This window comes from Bombina bombina, chromosome 5, assembly GCF_027579735.1.
Source record: "Bombina bombina isolate aBomBom1 chromosome 5, aBomBom1.pri, whole genome shotgun sequence".
In the NCBI taxonomy this organism is placed as follows: Eukaryota; Metazoa; Chordata; class Amphibia; order Anura; family Bombinatoridae; genus Bombina; species Bombina bombina.
In genome coordinates this window covers 110,854,011-110,873,126 of record NC_069503.1, presented here as the reverse complement: position 1 = coordinate 110,873,126, position 19,116 = coordinate 110,854,011, and the positions used below count along the sequence as shown (strand labels likewise).

At 39.0% G+C, this 19,116-nt stretch overlaps 1 pseudogene; it reads left to right on the top strand.

The window, feature by feature from the left end:
- Positions 1–5,062: 5,062 nt before the first annotated feature.
- LOC128660036 (zinc finger protein 721-like) overlaps positions 5,063–19,116 on the top strand; it is a 663,758-nt pseudogene continuing 649,704 nt past the window's right edge.

Sequence of the window (19,116 nt, the reverse complement as noted above, 5' to 3'; positions counted from 1 at the left end):
AAAATAAACAACAATATAAGACAATACTTATCTGATGAAGAGCTGTTGATGCACATGGACTATGTGCAGGATCTCAGGAAGGGAAGTTGTGATAATTAGGAGAGGCCCGGTTTTTGGATTTCTTAGACACTGTAGACCAGTTAGAGCGTGTTCCTGTGGATGTTTTACCCTTGAAATAAACCGAAGGGGGATCTTCCGCTTCTGAGGGTGAGGATGGGTTGACAAAGTTAATGCCTAAGGCCTGTGAGAGAGTGTCCAAGTCCGAAGACTCTCTGTACACTAGCATTTTGCCAGCGTGTGGAATCAGTAGGCTAAAAGGGAATCCCCATCGATATTTGATACGGTGTTCTTGGAGAGCTGTGGTTAGGAATTTCAAATATTTCCGCTTTTCAATGGTGGATGGGCATAAATCTTGGTATATTTGGAGTTCTTTGTCTTGAAATGATATGGGATGAGTATTTCTGGCAGCTGTCCAGATGGTTTCTTTGTCTTTAAAATGGAGAAGTCTGGTGACAACATCCCTCGGCGGAGCTGAGGGGTTAGGGCGAGGTCTTAGTGCCCTATGGGCTCTTTCAATAGCTGTCTCAGTGAAGGAGGTAGATTTGGTGAGATGATTGAAAAACCTTGTTAAATAGGAGTGGAGATCTTCAGTAGGGATGTCTTCAGGGATTCCACGAATCCTTAGGTTATTTCTCCTACTCCTATTCTCCAGATCCTCCACTTTATCTTGTAGAGTATGGATCATGGAGGCCTGCTGCGACATGCCAGTTTCTGTTGTGTCCAGCATGGTATTGATAACTTCCTGGCTCTCTTCTAGGTCATCCAGTCTAGCGCCCAGAGTACCAATTTCTTTTTTAACCGTGGAAATTTCTGATTGTATGAAGGATTTGAGATCCGCTATGTCGGACTTAGAGGGTAGTTTATCAATAGTGGCTTGTAGTATTGTGAGTTGCTGTTGTGTGACAGAGAGACTTGCTATTTGATCTGGTGGTGGGGGAGAAACAGGCTGTGAAACATCTTTTATCAATGAGGATGCGTCTGTTCTAGATTGGTCTGAGGGAGAAAAATAAGCAGACATAGATGCAGCCTGGGCTGTAGCTTTCCCATTTTTGTCAGACTTCGCAGGCCTTCTAGACGCCATGATTTTAAAATAATGTGCAGTGTTAGAGCTGGATTCTAGCAAATAATATGATTGGGAGCCTCAGTCTTTGTTAATATATAGCTTAATTAACTCCAAGTCTTCCCCCCCCCCTTGCAGGGATTGCGTGTTCTAGTAGTGCTGTGGCTGCTCTGATATTTCTTGTAGGTGATGATATATAGCTAGTGAATCCCTGCTGTAGGAGGTTATGAGATAGTATACTGAAGATTCACGTTCACTTTAGTGGGTTACTCCTATAGACTGCGAGTAACACATTTTCCCCTTTTCTCTCCCCCCCCCCCTCAGAGATATCCTGCACAAGTGTTATGGTCTTTGTATAATGGAGCGTTAGCATCACATCTCATATCTCTGCTAGATAGACACAGTTGGGGCATTTCATTGTGTTGCGACACTTACCACTCCAGCCTCCAGCTGTCACAGACTGAGTTAGTGTGCCATGTCTCAGGCCGCAGGGTATGGGTGGGTCAAAAAAGTGACCGGGACTTCACCGCGTGGAGTATCCTCCTTCCTCCACACTTCCACCCGGTGCTGCCGTGAAGGTAAGTATAGCCACCCGCTGCCGGAGCTCTATAAATATGTAGCTGGCTCTACATGCTGCAAGTGCGCTGTGTTAGGGGATCTTGTGGTTCCGCGATCTGGATCGCGGTCTCAGCCTTACCTAAAGAGCCTGCTGTTTTGAAAGTTTCTTAGTGGGCTAAGGCTCTTAAGGCATAGTTTCGCCGCTTTTCCGAGGTAGTAGGGCTTCTTGTACCGGTCGGTGAGGAAGAGTTGCCCCGGAGCTCACACACTATGCGGCCATGTTCTAGCACGGCCAGGCTCCGCCCCCTCGTTTTGAGGGTTTTTTTTATATATTTTTAAGAAAAAACTTAATTATTTTTTAGATTTAATTTCTCAGCGGAAATAGCTGTTTTTATTTTATCCCTCCCTCTAGTGACTCGTGGACTTCCATATCTTGGGTGTTATATCCCATATGTCACTAGCTCATGGACTTGTGGCACTTACATGAAAGAAAACATGAATGTATCAGTTATTTATTTCATAGTGGCAAGAGTCCATGAGACTAACCCTTTTTTTGTGGTTATGATTTTTTACCAAGAGAACAAAGCAAAATTTGTGATAAAAGTAAATTGGAAAGTTGTTTGCAATTACATTCCCTATTTAAATCATGAAAGTTTTTTGGGGACTTGACTGTCCCTTTTTAAAATAACAAATTCCATCAATAAAAACATAATATAATGCTGTATCCTGAGATATTTTAGGACACAACAGAAAATACTCCCACATTGAAATAAATAGTTTGTTTCCTCCTTGCATATATCTATATGATAATCACACCCTGAGGGGGAGGCAGGGACTCTGTATCCATGTGACACCAGAGGGGACAATAGACATCTCTGTGGCCCTCTCATTGTCTCCCAACAGACAAGTTGTACTCATGTGAGTCACACAGAGAAAGTCCCACATTAGTATAAATATCTGTGTAACACTCAGTGATATCACAGGAGGAACCAGAGAGACTTCATACTTACAGAGCTTCTGCTAAACGGTAATATGCAAAACCTGACATAAATCTTTATTAACAGCATCACAATGTTGTGTTTTATATAATGATGAGAAAATATTGTTATGTATTTTGCTATGATAGAGATAAAATATTTCACTTCATGTAAGAAACTGAGTTTATGTAAAAAAACCAAGTCAACTGTACTTATTTAATTTGTTTTCTATATTTTGTATGCTGTGTTAATGAATTTATTGCTTAGTTTTTCTATTAAAAAGGCTAATTTAGTACATAATAATTTACTGCAGTTTGTAAAATTAATGTTTGTAGCAGAACCAAGCCATATTTTCATGCTTGAGGAGGTCTGTCCAAAAATACATTTGTGGGGGTTGTTCCTGTTATCCAATGAACAATACCTTTTTTTAAGTATCAGCCAATTAGAATCCTGTATTTCCCTATAGGTTTATAATTAACTGTAGAGCCCAGGTAAACCATTTTCATTTAATATTAGTGTGAAGCTGCTATTTGCTCCAGTAATAAATATCACTTAGCTTATGGCCCTGTTGTATCGGTCTCATCACATTTACTGATCTAATCATAAATATCTTGTGATCTGCATATTATTTTACTTCTAATGAGGTTATTTTATAATACATTTCTTATTTCTATTAGCTGCACCTTGTCACGCTCGGCCACTGGGAAGCTCCAGCTGTCTTCTCTGTGTGCTTGATTGACAAGTAGTCTGAACCGCCCCTTCCCGATGATGTCACTACCAGGCTTTTTATTCCGGGCTTCCTGTTTCTTCAGTGCCTGTTTGTTTGTTACTCTTTGTGGCTCCTGTGAGGACTTCGCTGTGGAATCTCTCTATCTGCCAAACTCTGCAAAGTCTGACTATCCTGGGTTAATCCTCTAACTTCCTGATAACCTGTTGCCGAACATTGCAAGTACTAATTATTCTGTGAATCTCTCAATCTACTACTTGTTTACCTGTTTCCAAAACTCTGCAAATATTGTTTACTCAGTGTAAACCTTCAAACTTCTTGATATCCTGTTGCCAATCATTGCAAAGACTGTTTATTCTGTGAAACTCTCAAACTGCATGTTTACCTGTTGCCAAAACTCTGCAAATATTGTTTACTCAGTGTAAACCTTCAAACTGCTTGATATCCTGTTGCCAAACATAGCAAAGACTGTCTATTCTGTGAAACTCTCAAACTGCATGACAACCTGTTGCCAATCCCTGCAAGTACTGATTACTCTATATTAACCCTCAAACTACCTGTTATCCTGTTATCTAACTTTGCATGTACTGACTATTCAGTATAAACCTACAAACTGCCTGATAACCTGTTGCCAAACTCTTCAAGGACTGACTACACAGTATTAACCCTCAATCTGCCTGATAACAAGTTACCTACTCCTGCATTATTAACTGTTTCTTGTTTACCCTTCCTCTGTCTGAGTATAATTGACTATCCCTGCTCTCCTGATTCTGTGGAAGACTTTTCCTGTAACCAGTTCCTTACTCAGAAGTCTATTTGGCTGATATCTTGAATTACTTTGGACTCAGGCTAACCCTGCTCCATATTGTGAGTACATTGTTTTTTAGAGGTTGTCGTGGGGTCACGTCCTGGATTAAACTGAGAGTGCAAGGGTGTTGTTTAAGTACGCACTAGCATTTGGGTCTTCTTCTGGACTTTTCCTAACCTGACACACCTGTTTATCATCAGAACATATATGCCACTGATTTGTGACTGATTCTTGTTGTTAGTAAAGACCTTAGTAAGTGTATTCTGCACCTTCAGCTGCTGCTGTTTATGTCACATGATCACAGACTTAAAGGGACAGTGCCCTGTACATTTGGTTTTCCCTTAAAATAACAAGAAACCCCAAATGTTTTTCATCATGTAACTAGAACGTACAGTTTTTAGCAACTTTCCAACTGACCTCTATTTTGATATTTTCTTTATTCTCTAGGGTGTTGTTTAAGTTCGCCCTAGCATTTGGGTCTTCTTCTGGACTTTTCCTAACCTGACAGTACAAACGGGCCATGATATGGACCCTGATGAGTTATCCAGGGCTGTGGCTCTACAAGGGCAACTTCTGGGAAATCATTCTGCTCATTTGCAATCTTTGGATTCCAAGCTTGACCAGATTACTGCTCTGCTACATAACCTCTCCGCTCCTTCTCAAGCTACTGTGACTCCTACTGCAGCTGCTACTAGCTCCAATGCTGTCTTTAACCCACCTCAACCTGTTGGACAGTATACACCACGAATCCCACTTCCAGATAAATATGACGGTAATCTTGAAGAATGCTGTGGATTCCTTAATCAATGTCGTTTACACTTCAGAAACAATCCAAGTTTTTTCCGATTCTACTTCCAAGATCACCTTTATTATTTCCCTCTTGAAGGGTAAGGCTCTAGCCTGGGTGTCTCCTCTTTTAGAGAAGAATGATCCTTTACGACAGGATGTGAAATTATTTGTGTCCATTTTTTCTTCTGTTTTTGACAAGCCTGGAAGGTCTGCAGCTGCAGAGGCAGGATTGTTGGATCTGAGACAGGGATCCCTTTCGGTAGCTCAATATGCTATTGAATTCAGGACTTTAGCCGCAGAAACTGATTGGAACCATGGAGCCTTGCGGGCAGCCTTTCGCAAGGGACTTTGCGAACGCCTTAAGGATGAACTTGTATTTCGGGAACTCCCCGATTCATTGGAGGGTCTTATCAATTTGTGTATTGCTCTTGACACCCGGCATTCTGAACGTCTTCAGGAGAGAGATAGGAATCGGAGATCCTTTATTAAATCTTCTTTTCGTCCTCCTATTCGAACCTCAAGTCTGTCTCATAATAGTTCCCAATCTCCTGAGTCTGTGGAACCCATGGAAATAGGAGCTATTGAATTGTCAGAAGCTGAACGCCATAGAAGGCGTACTCTTGGATTATGTCTGTATTGTGGTACCAAAGGACATTTACTGAAGGACTGTCCTATCCAGCCAGTAAAAGCCAAGGTTTAACTTTTGATAGAGGGACAGAGTTAAGCCAGAATCCCATGTCTTCCCTCAATTCTAAACTTTTTGTTCCTGTAACTATCTCTTTTGGAAACACCAAGTTTCGAGCTCAAGCCCTCATTGACTCTGGAGCTGCTGGAGTTTTCATTGATTCAAACTTTGCTGACTCTCTCAGGATTCATCTTCAAGCCAAGAAACCGTTAATTAAGGTAACCACTGTTAGTGGACAGCCTTTAGGTTCTGGTATCATACAAAATTCTACCATTCCTCTTCTTTTGTCTGTGGGCATACTCCATTCTGAAGTTATTCGTTTTGACGTCATCACTTCTCCCCACATACCGTTGATTCTGGGGTTACCTTGGTTGCAGCTTCATGATCCAGTCTTCTCATGGTCTAAAGGAGAACTTATTTCCTGGGGAACTACTTGTTTCAAACATTGCCTGCAAAATCCCTCAAAACCATCTGGTCCTGTCGTAGCTTTGGTGGAAGTTCCTGATTCATTGCCTAATTACCTCCACTCTGGATATTTGACTGTCCTATCGAATTGTTTTCAGGGGCTCCTCTACCTAAGGGAAGGACCTATCCCCTCTCTTGTCAAGAAAATGTCTCTCTTGAGGAATACATAAAGGACAACTTAGCCAGAGGATTTATTCGTCCTTCCTCATCACTTGTGGGTGCAGGTTTTTTCTTCATTGGGGAAAAAAGATGGAGGTCTCCATCCCTGTATCGATAATCGGGCCTTGAATCAGATTACTGTCAAAAACAGCTATCCTCTGCTGCTCATTCCTGAGTTATTTGATCATCTTCAAGGTGCTTCTATTTTTTCCAAGTTAGATCTCCGTGGGGCTTACAATTTGGTCAGAATCCATAAAGGAGACGAATGGAAGACTGCATTTAACACTAGATTTGGTCACTACGAGTATCTAGTAATGCCATTCGGATTGTGCAATGCACCGGCAGTATTTCAGCACTTTGTTAACGAAATCTTCAGAGACTATCTAAATCATTTGTCATAATTTATCTCGACGACATTCTGATCTATTCCAAAACATTAAAAAACATGTACATCATGTAAGACTGGTACTTCAGAGGTTACAAGACAATTCCCTGTTCGCTAAATTGGAGAAATGCTCTTTTCATCAGAGTTCCATTCCCTTTTTGGGTTATATCATTTCAGAATCAGGTTTTGAGATGGATCCTGCTAAACTTTCGGCTATCAAGGACTGGCCCAGACCAACTACTCTCAAATCCCTGCAGAGGTTTCTTGGCTTTGCCAATTACTATAGAAAGTTTATTAAGAACTTTGCTGACATCACGTCTCTGCTCACTTCTCTTACTAAGAAAGGGCAAAATTGTAAGAACTGGCCCACTTCGGCAGTACAGGCTTTTGAAACGCTAAAATCAGGATTTTCTACAGCACCTCTCCTCAGCCATCCAATTCCTGATCTCCATTTTATTTTGGAGGTTGACACTTCTTCTATAGCAGCTGGAGCTGTTCTCTCCCAACGTGATCCGACTACCAGCAAGATACATCCTGTGGCGTTCTTTTCGAAAAAATTCAATCCTGCTGAGTTAAATTATGATGTGGGCAATAAGGAGCTTTTGGCTATAAAATTAGCTTTGGAGGAATGGAGGCATTGGTTAGAGGGTATCAGTCAACCTTTTTTCATTCTGACAGATTATAAGAATCTTTTATACCTCCATACAGCTACTCGTCTCAATCCTCGTCAGGCTCGGTGGGCCTTGTTCTTCTCCAGGTTTAATTTTGTACTTTCCTATGTTCCTGGTTCAAAAAATTCCAGGGCAGATGCTTTATCTAGGCAGTTCCAATCTTCTGAGCCTTCTCCTTTGGATTCTGAACCTATACTACGTCCAGTCAAAGTTTTGGCTCAAGTATCCTCTTTTCCAGTACAGGCTTTACATGCTGCTCAAGTCCGGGTACCATCTTCTTGCAAACTACCTTCTGGTATCCTGTATATACCCAAAGGATTACGTCTTAAGCTTCTACGTTGGGCTCACAACAACATTTCAGCAGGTCATCCTGGAGTAACCAATACTTTGTGGAAACTGAAGCAGCATGTTTGGTGGTCCACTATGAGGAGGGATGTTAAGGATTATATTGCTGCTTGTAGTTATTGTGCTTCGAACAAACAATCTTCTCATCGACCGTTTGGTCTATTACACCCTCTTCCTATTCCTCATTACCCTTGGTCTCACTTATCCATGGACTTCATTACAGATCTTCCTGTTTCTGCTGGAAATACGACCATTTGGGTAGTGGTGGATTGGTTCTCCAAGTCTGCTCACTTCATACCTTTTCCAGGCTTGCCTTCAGCTCAAAGACTTTCTGAACTCTTTGTTCTACATATATCTCGTTTACATGGTTTTCCCACTGACATAGTCTCAGATCGTGGAGTTCAATTTGTTTCCAAGTTTTGGAGGTCTTTTTGTAAGCACTTCAGAATCAACATATCTCTTTCTACTGCACATCATCCTCAATCCAACGGACAGACTGAGCATGTAAATCAAGCCTTAGAATCTTTTCTTATGTAGACCATCACCACTCCAACTGGTCTCAGTTATTGCCTTTGGCGGAATTAGCTCACAACTCACGCTATAACACCTCATTACAGACCTCTCCCTTTAAGGCAGCTTATGGTTTTGAACCTAGAACCTTTCCTATGATTACCAGTTGACTGAAGTCCCTGGAGCAGATCGTATTGTGAAAAATCTCAGTAACCACTGGCAACTCATTCGTCAAAATCTACTTTCCTCTTTCTTAAGACACAAGAGATATGCTGATCGCAGAAGGTGTAAGGCTCCTTTACTTCATACTGGAGACAGAGTATTTTTATCCACCAGATTCATACGTCTAAAACAACCTTGTACTAAGTTGGGTCCTAAGTACATTGGACCTTTTCGAATTGTTTCTAAAGTTTGTTCTTCTGCATACCGCCTGGCTTTACCCAAGACTCTCAAGATCCATTCAGTGTTTCATGTCTCCTTAGTCAAGCCAGTCATCTGCAACTGGTATTCTATCAAGAGTAAACCACCTCCTCCACTTTCCGTAGAGGGAACTTCTGAGTTTGAAGTCAGCCAGATTTTGGATTCCAAGCTACGGGGCAATCGGCTGTACTGCCTGGTCCATTGGAAAGGCTATCCTATCTCTGAACGATCTTGGGAACCAGCGTCTCATGGTCATGCCCAGTCAGGTCCCCCGGAGGGAGGGGGCACTGTCACGCTCGGCCACTGGGAAGCTCCAGCTGTCCTCTCTGTGTGCTTGATTGACAGGTAATCTGAACCGCCCCTTCCTGATGATGTCACTACCAGGCTTTTTATTCCGGGCTTCCTGTTTCTTCAGTGCCTGTTTGTTTGTTACTCTTTGTGGCTCCTGTGAGGAATTCGCTGTGGAATCTCTCTATCTGCCAAACTCTGCAAAGTCTGACTATCCTGGGTTAATCCTCTAACTTCTTGATAACCTGTTGCCGAACATTGCAAATACTAATTATTCTGTGAATCTCTCAATCTACTTGTTTACCTGTTGCCAAAACTCTGCAAATATTGTTTACTCAGTGTAAACCTTCAAACTGCTTGATATCCTGTTGCCAATCATTGCAAAGACTGTTTATTCTGTGAAACTCTCAAACTGCATGACAACCTGTTGCCAGTCCCTGCAAGTACTGATTACTCTGTATTAACCCTCAAACTACCTGTTATCCTGTTATCTAACTTTGCATGTACTGACTATTCAGTATAAACCTACAAACTGCCTGATAACCTGTTGCCAAACTCTTCAAGGACTGACTACACATTATTAACCCTCAATCTGCCTGATAATAAGTTACCTACTCCTGCATTATTAACTGTTTCTTGTTTACCCTTCCTCAGTCTGAGTATAAGTGACTATCCCTGCTTTCCTGATTCTGTGGAAGACTTTTCCTGTAACCAGTTCCTTACTCAGAAGTCTATTTGGCTGATATCTTGAATTACTTTGGACTCAGGCTAACCCTGCTCCATATCGTGAGTACATTGTTTTTTAGAGGTTGTCGTGGGGTCACGTCCTGGATTAAACTGAGAGTGCAAGGGTGTTGTTTAAGTACGCACTAGCATTTGGGTCTTCTTCTGGACTTTTCCTAAAATTACACACCTGTTTATCATCAGAACATATATGCCACTGATCTGTGACTGATTCTTGTTGTTAGTAAAGACCTTAGTAAGTGTATTCTGCACCTTCAGCTGCTGCTGTTTATCACATGATCACAGACTTAAAGGGACAGTGCCCTGTACATTTGGTTTTCCCTTAAAATAACAAGAAACCCCAAATGTTTTTCATCATTTAACTAGAACGTACAGTTTTTAGCAACTTTCCAACTGACCTCTATTTTGATATTTTCTTTATTCTCTAGGTATTCTTTACTGAAGCAGCAGCAATGCACTACTGGGAGCTAGCTGGGCACATAAGGTGATCCAATGGGAAGAGGCTTGTATGTGTCACTAATCAGCAGCTAGCGCACCATAGGGCATTATATGATTTGTCACAAAGTTCCTCAAGGGAATAAAGCAGATTTGATAATAGGACATTGGAAAGTTGTTTAAATTAGAATAATAAAAGTGTAATTGTGACTTTGCTTTCCCTTTAATGTGTTTCTAATTACTTGTTTTACCAATGTATAAAATAGTATAAAGTGTATGGGAAATTTCACCTTTATGTATGTATGTAAAATAACTGTTTGCTGTTTGTAATTTATTTTCATTATTAAATTGTACACAGCCTTTTAAATGACCTGAGGCAGCGGCTCCTACTTAGCATAGGCAGGAGTTCACATTATATAAAAATATGAGTCTGTGATTGGCTGAGAGCTGTCACATGGTACAGGAGCAGAACTACATTTAGAGAATACTATTTTAAACAACTTTCCAATGTACTTCTATTATTTGCTTCCTTCTCTTGTTATCCTTTGCTGAAAGCTTTATCTAGGAAAGCTCAGGAGCAGCAGAGAGCCTATGTTCTAGCTGTTGATTGGTAGCTGAATATATATATATATATATATATATATCTTGATTGTGATTGCCTTACCCATAAGTTCAGTTAGAAATCATTAGTGCATTGCTGCTACTTCAACAAATGATACCAAGAGAATGAAACAAATTCGATAATTAAATTAGAAAGTTGTTTACAATTGTATTCTCTGAATCATGAAAGAAAAACTTTGGATTTTATGAGGCCTAGTTATCAAGCCGTCAACCTCAAATACGCTGGAATTCCGCAGCGTATTTGTGGTGAGGCTGATACGCCTTAGTTATCAAAGGCTCGAGACCGGCAAAAGTAGAATTTTGTGACATAAGCTTCGATCCGCCGGACTCAGTCCGACACAGATCGATTCTTACGTCACTCCAGATGTTCCGCACACAAGTGCGGCACATTCTCACTACTTTTGCTAGTTATCAAAAAACTAGCAGGTACGCTCTGCACTTTTACGGCCCAGCGTACCTGGTTTTCAATCCGCCACCCCTGGAGGCGGCGGATCCCATAGGAATCAATGGGAGTCTGACCATAGCGAAAGTACAAGTTCGCTGCTGCCCGACATCCCATTGATTTCTATGGGAGCTGTCTACACCTAACACCCTAACATGTACCCCGAGTCTAAACACCACTAATCTGTCCCCCCTACACCGCCGCAAGTAAATAAAGTTATTACCCTCTAAATCGCCGCTCCCGGAGCCCACCGCAAGCTACTCTTTACATATTAACCCCTAAACCGCCGCTCCCGGAGCCCACCGCAACTATAATAAATGTATTAACCCCTAAACCGCCACTCCCTGAACCCGCCACAACCTATATTAAATGTATTAACCCCTATCCTGCCCCCCTACACCGTCGCCACCTATAATAAATTTAATAACCCCTAATCTGCCCCCCCTACACCGTCGCCACCTATAATAAAATTATTAACCCCTATCCTGCCCCCCACTACACCGCCGCCACTGTAATAAAATTATTAACCCTTAAACCTAAGTCTAACCCTAACCCTAACGCCCCCCTAACTTAAATATTAATTAAATAAATCTAAATAAATTAACTCTTATTAACTAAATGAATCCTATTTAAAACTAAATACTTACCTTTAAAATAAACCCTAATATAGCTACAATATAAATAATAATTATATTCTAGCTATGTTAGGATTTATTTTTATTTTACAGGTACCTTTCAATTTATTTTAACCAGGTACAATAACTATTAAATAGTTATTAACTATTTAATAGCTTACCTAGCTAAAATAAAGAGAAATGTACCTGTAAAATAAATCCTAACCTAAGTTACAATTACACCTAACACTACACTATCCTTTAATAAATTATTCCTATTTAAAACTAAATACTTACCTGTAAAATAAACACTAAGATAGCTACAATATAATTAATAATTATATTATAGCTATCTTAGGATTTATATTTATTTTACAGGTAACTTTGTATTTATTTTAGCTAGTTAGAATAGTTATTAAATAGTTATTAACTATTTAATAACTACCTAGCTAAAAGAAATACAAAATTACCTGTATAATAAATCCTAACTTAAGTTACAATTAAACCTAATACTACACTATCATTAAATTAATTAAATAAACTACCTACAAATAACTACAATTAAATACAATTACATAAACTAACTAAAGTACAAAAAATAAAAAAAGCTAAGCTACAAAAAATAAAAAAATAAGTTACAAACATGTTAAAAATATTACAACAATTTTAAGCTACTTACACCTAATCTAAGCCCCCTAATAAAATAACAAACCCCCCCAAAATAAAAAAAATGCCCTACCCTATTCTAAATTAAATAAAGTTCAAAGCTCTTTTACCTTACCAGCCCTTAAAAGGGCCATTTGTGGGGGCATGCCCCAAAGAAAACAGCTCTTTTGCCTGTAAAAGAAAAATACAACCCCCCCCAACATTAAAACCCACCACCCACATACCCCTAATCTAACCCAAACCCCCCTTACAAAAACCTAACACTAATCCCCTGAAGATCATCCTACCTTGTCTTCACTCAGCCGAGCAGCGATGGAACCGAATTGGACATCCGGAGCGGAAGAAGTTAATCCTTCAAGCGGCGCTGAAGAAATCTTCCATCCGATGAAGTCATCATCCAGGCGGCGCTGAAGAAAAGTCTTCGATCCGGCCGATGTCATCTTCAAAGAGGCGCTCAAGAGGTCTTCTATCCGGGCGAAGTCATCTTCCAAGCCGGGTCTTGAATCTTCCTTCCGCCGACGCGGAACCTCCTTCTTCACCGATGGACTACGACGAATGACGGCTCCTTTAAGGGACGTCATCCAAGATGGCGTCCCCTCAATTCCGATTGGCTGATAGGATTCTATCAGCCAATCGGAATTAAGGTAGGAAAATTCTGATTGGCTGATGGAATCAGCCAATCAGATTCAAGTTCAATCCGATTGGCTGATCCAATCAGCCAATCAGATTGAGCTCGCATTCTATTGGCTGATCGGAACAGCCAATAGAATGCGAGCTCAATCTGATTGGCTGATTCCATCAGCCAATCAGAATTTTCCTACCTTAATTCCGATTGGCTGATAGAATCCTATCAGCCAATCGGAATTGAGGGGACGCCATCTTGGATGACGTCCCTTAAAGGAGCCTTCATTCGTCGTAGTCCGTCGGTGAAGAAGGAGGTTCCGCGTCGGCGGAAGGAAGATTCAAGACCCGGCTTGGAAGATGACATCGCCCGGATAGAAGACCTCTTCAGCGCCTCTTTGAAGATGACATCGGCCGGATCGAAGACTTTTCTTCAGCGCCGCCTGGATGGTGACTTCATCGGATGGAAGATTTCTTCAGCGCCGCTTGGAGGATTAACTTCTTCCGCTCCGGATGTCCACTTTGGTTCCATCGCTGCTCGGCTGAGTGAATACAAGGTAGGATGATCTTCAGGGGATTAGTGTTAAGTTTTTGTAAGGGGGGTTTGGGTTAGATTAGGGGTATGTGGGTGGTGGGTTTTAATTTTGGGGGGGGGTTGTATTTTTCTTTTACAGGCAAAAGAGCTGTTTTCTTTGGGGCATGCCCCCACAAATGGCCTTTTTAAGGGCTGGTAAGGTAAAAGAGCTTTGAACTTTATTTAATTTAGAATAGGGTAGGGCATTTTTTTTATTTTGGGGGGGTTTGTTATTTTATTAGGGGGCTTAGATTCGGTGTAAGTAGCTTAAAATTGTTGTAATATTTTTAACATGTTTGTAACTTATTTTTTTATTTTTTGTAACTTAGCTTTTTTTATTTTTTGTACTTTAGTTAGTTTATGTAATTGTATTTAATTGTAGTTATTTGTAGGTAGTTTATTTAATTAATTTAATGATAGTGTAGTATTAGGTTTAATTGTAACTTAAGTTAGGATTTATTTTACAGGTAATTTTGTATTTCTTTTAGCTAGGTAGTTATTAAATAGTTAATAACTATTTAATAACTATTCTAACTAGCTAAAATAAATACAAAGTTACCTGTAAAATAAATATAAATCCTAAGATAGCTATAATATAATTATTAATTATATTGTAGCTATCTTAGTGTTTATTTTACAGGTAAGTATTTAGTTTTAAATAGGAATAATTTATTAAAGTATAGTGTAGTGTTAGGTGTAATTGTAACTTAGGTTAGGATTTATTTTACAGGTACATTTCTCTTTATTTTAGCTAGGTAAGCTATTAAATAGTTAATAACTATTTAATAGCTATTGTACCTGGTTAAAATAAATTGAAAGGTACCTGTAAAATAAAAATAAATCCTAAGATAGCTAGAATATAATTATTATTTATATTGTAGCTATATTAGGGTTTATTTTAAAGGTAAGTATTTAGTTTTAAATAGGATTCATTTAGTTAATAAGAGTTAATTTATTTAGATTTATTTAATTAATATTTAAGTTAGGGGGGCGTTAGGGTTAGACTTAGGTTTAGGGGTTAATAATTTTATTACAGTGGCGGCGGTGTAGTGGGGGGCAGATTAGGGGTTAATAAATTTATTATAGGTGGCGACGGTGTAGGGGGGGCAGGATAGGGGTTAATAGGTTTAAAATAGGTTGCGGCGGGTTCAGGGAGCGGCGGTTTAGGGGTTAAACTATTTATTTAGTTGCGGAGAGGTGCGGGATCAGCAGGATAGGGGTTAATAACTTTATAATAGAGGGCGACGGTGTAGGGGGTGCAGGATAGGGGTTACTAGGTATACTGTAGGTGGCAGCGGTGTCCGGGAGCGGCGGTTTAGGGGTTAATACATTTGTAAGAGTTGCGGCATTGTCTAGGAGCGGCGGTTTAGGGGTTAATACATTTATAAGAGTTGCGGCAGGGACTAGGAGCGGCGGTTTAGGGGTTAGTAACTTTATTTAGTTGCGGGAGGCTCCGGGGGCGCCGGTATAGGGATAGAACAGTGTAGTTTAGTGTGAGTGCTTAGTGACAGGCTAGCAATAAAGCTGGGAAAAAGCCGAAGGGCAGCGAGATCGGATGAGTGATAACTGTCACAGTCCGCTGCTCATCGCCCCGCGGCTTTTTGACAGCTTTATTTGATAACTTAGGCGTATTTTTTCAGGTCCGCGGCGGCGATGTGAGGCGAGCTTAGGCAGGCGTATTGGGCCGGCGAAGCCAGAAAAGTAGGCGGCTTGATAACTACCCCCCATTGTCCCTTTAATCAGAACCATTATTTATTATTATTATTTGTCTAAACTATTTAATATACTTTTTACAGACACGGCCAGAGCTCTGAGAGATATCAGGTATTGATGTAACTGGAGTGAATAAGGGAACCTTCTTCCTGAGCACAGACATTGGAGCCTGTTATCAGCATGAACTCATATGTGTTAGGTGAGTGTAATAGATATTATGCTGACTTTAATTACTGGGAAAATAGAATAGATCACTTATTGAACAAATAAAAACTATTATATTTATATATGCATCTTTAAGAACATTTGTGTCAGTGGCGTTATAAAGAAGGAACAACCCCTATTTTGCTGAGGATTAGGGTAAAAAATACTACCCCCCTGTCCTTTTTAGACAGACTATGTCTAACAACTGTCTAACCACACCCCAAGCCTTGGTTCATTACTCAGAACACCTGCAACTTCCCCTGCCCTGACCTCAATCATGGAATACCCACAACTCCCTCAGTGTTCCCCACCCCAGAACCACTACTGAATTGTGTGATTAATTTTACAGTGAGTATTATGAAACTAATAAAGTTTTTTGGCTGTTTATATAAATTGAAGAGCCACAGCCAAAAGCTAAAGATGATCATAAGGTCACTGCTTCTTAACCCTCAAAACATCCCACACTGATTATTAGTCTGTGATGATTAAGACATCATGTTCTCACCCAGTTGGTTGTGCATGAGCCAGGAAGGGCTGTATGTGCAGTTGCTTGTGCAATGTTAAATGAGGATGGTGGATGCCACCTCTCTTTCCCAGAATACAGATGTACTTGTTCCCTGGATGAGAACATTATCCACACCCACCATGTTTAATGTGGCCCTATAACTTGTTTTCATCAGTAATCAGTCATTTAGTTTACTATAGTGTAGTAATGTTTACTTTCTATGTAATCCTTTTTTAATTTGTGATTTACAGGTAAATAAATTGAAAAATACAAAATGGAAGACTTTTTTGAGTATAACATTTTTTTTATTGAGATTGATTATATTATAAATGAATAAAGTCATATTTTTCTTTATTCTATTTATTTTTATGTAGACAAACACGTCAACAGTTCATAGCCATCCTTTACTACAGGAAGCATCAGAATCATACCGCAAACTCCATTAGTCTTAGACACCAATGGAGAGTGTGGAAAATTTTTACATGAATGGATTGTCTGCAAACTCATGAAAGGATTCACACAGGAGAAAAGCTGTTTACATGTACAGAGTGTGGAAAAAGTTTTACCAAAATGAGTCATCTGGAAAAACATGAAAGGATTCACACAAGAGAAAAACCTTTCACGTGTACAGAGTGTGGAAAAAGTTTTACAGCAAAGAGTTATCTGGAAAAACATGAAAGGATTCACACAGGAGAAAAACCTTTCACATGTACAGAGTGTGGAAAAAGTTTTACCCAAATGATTCATCTGGAAAAACATGAAAGGATTCACACAGGAGAAAAACCTTTCACATGTACAAAGTGTGAAAAAAGTTTTACACAAACAAGTAGTCTGAAAACTCATGAAAGGATTCACACAGGAGAAAAGCCTTTCACATGTACTGAGTGTGGAAAAAGTTTTAGACATAAGAGCTATCTGAAAACTCATGAAAGGAGTCACACAGGGGAAAAGCCTTTCACATGTACAGAGTGTGGAAAAAGTTTTACCCAAATTAATCATCTGGAAAAACATGAAAGGATTCACACAGGAGAAAAACCTTTCACATGTACAGAGTGTGAAAAAAGTTTTACACAAATAAGTAGTCTGAAAATTCATGAAAGGATTCACACAGGAGAAAAGCCTTTCACATGTACTGAGTGTGGAAAAAGTTTTACACAAATAAATAGTCTGAAAATTCATGAAAGGATTCACACAGGAGAAAAGCCTTTCACATGTACAGAGTGTGGAAAAAGTTTTATAGAAAAGAGTCATCTGCAAAGACATGAAAGGATTCACACAGGAGAAAAGCCTTTCACATGTACAGAGTGTGGAAAAAGTTTAACAGAAAAGAGTGCTCTGAAAAAGCATGAAAGGAGTCACACAGGAGAAAAGCCTTTCACATGTACTGAGTGTGGAAAAAGTTTTATACAAATAGGTAGTCTGAAAACTCATGAAAGGAGTCACACAGGGGAAAAGCCTTTCACATGTACTGAGTGTGGAAAAAGTTTTACAAAAAAGATTAATCTGAAAAAACATGAAAGGATTCACAAGGGAAGAAACTTTTCACATGTTTAGAAAATGGTTTTTTATTGAAATCCAGTATCACAAAACACCAAATATTTACATACACAGTGTACAAACCTTTTTACAGTTATCCTAAAGAGGACAAACTCTCTAAATAGAAGCATCAAAAAGGATGATATTGTAAATAATACTTTCTAATTCCCAGTTATAAAACCCCCAGATTTAAAGTGCTCTTGTGCACCTCAATTTCTCTCATATAAATGTGATAGAATACAAACACAACACAGGAATATACAAATCTGTCCTCATACTGACCAGTTTACACAACCATTTACCACCAAAGCACCCCGAGTGTTGTTTATTAATATGCCAGTGTTAGGAGTTGTACGTTTGATTTACATACAGGAGAAAATAATTACATTTACATTATAAAGGAGTCTTTTTTATAAATAGACTTAGAAAATAATGTAAATAGAACATCAGTCTCAATGACATTTGGGAGATATATTTAATGTGCACATCATGTGGATAAACCTTTTCTTATAGCAATAGATGCTTAGCATTGTACATGTTATATACCAGAGGAATTACTGAGGGGAAACTGATTTTATTTCACTAGACACAATATCAGTAACCGGTACATACGTGATCATAATCAGTTTAATTTAAATGTCTACTATAACCTACGTGTATACTGGGTATGTAATATGTTTGTCATGTTCTGTAACTTGATATTATGTCTGTTTGTTGTTTTCATGTTAGTTAGAAGCCACAAGAACTGATAATAGCACAGTGTATATATATATATATATATATATATATATATATATATATATATATATATATATATATATAATTCACGTCATAGATTATTTAGTTATGCTTATAAATATTTTTAAATATGTCAAAGATTTTCTGTCTGTTACCCTCTGTTATTTGAACTTTTCTTTACACAAGTATATTATGTATCATATACTATTATGAGTCAAGTATTATAAATATTTCCATATAAATTAAGATGTTTCATTTACATATAATTTGTTATTTTTATAAATTAATTATTCCAGGATAGTTATGAAATAGTTAAAAAATATAAATACATATCTAGGTCCTTTGAAGTTATTATTTGTTGTGTGTTTTTTTTCTAATAATTTTGTTTTTAACTTCTAGTGGAGAAGGGGGAAAAAAAATCAGACGAATAAATATCATTTGCACTTTCATCATAATTACTGTTATAATAATATAAAGCGGCACATTGTGTCTATAACCAAAATATGACCCGCTGAACACCCAAATTTGTGATGTAAATTATTGAATGTAGCAAAGACTTTTTCAGGCAGTTTTTTTCTTTATTGGAGAATAATAAGATCTTATACACTTTCACAGAAAATGGAAAAGAGATTTAAAAAGAAACAAACAAGGTCTCATGCAAGAGACTATGGGGCCGCATTATCAAGATACGAATGGCCCTGTTTCTGCGTGAGCCTTAAGGCTCGCCGAAAACAGCAGTTATGAAGCAGCGGTCTAAAGAACTCTGCTCCATAACTTGTCTACCTGCTCTGAGGCC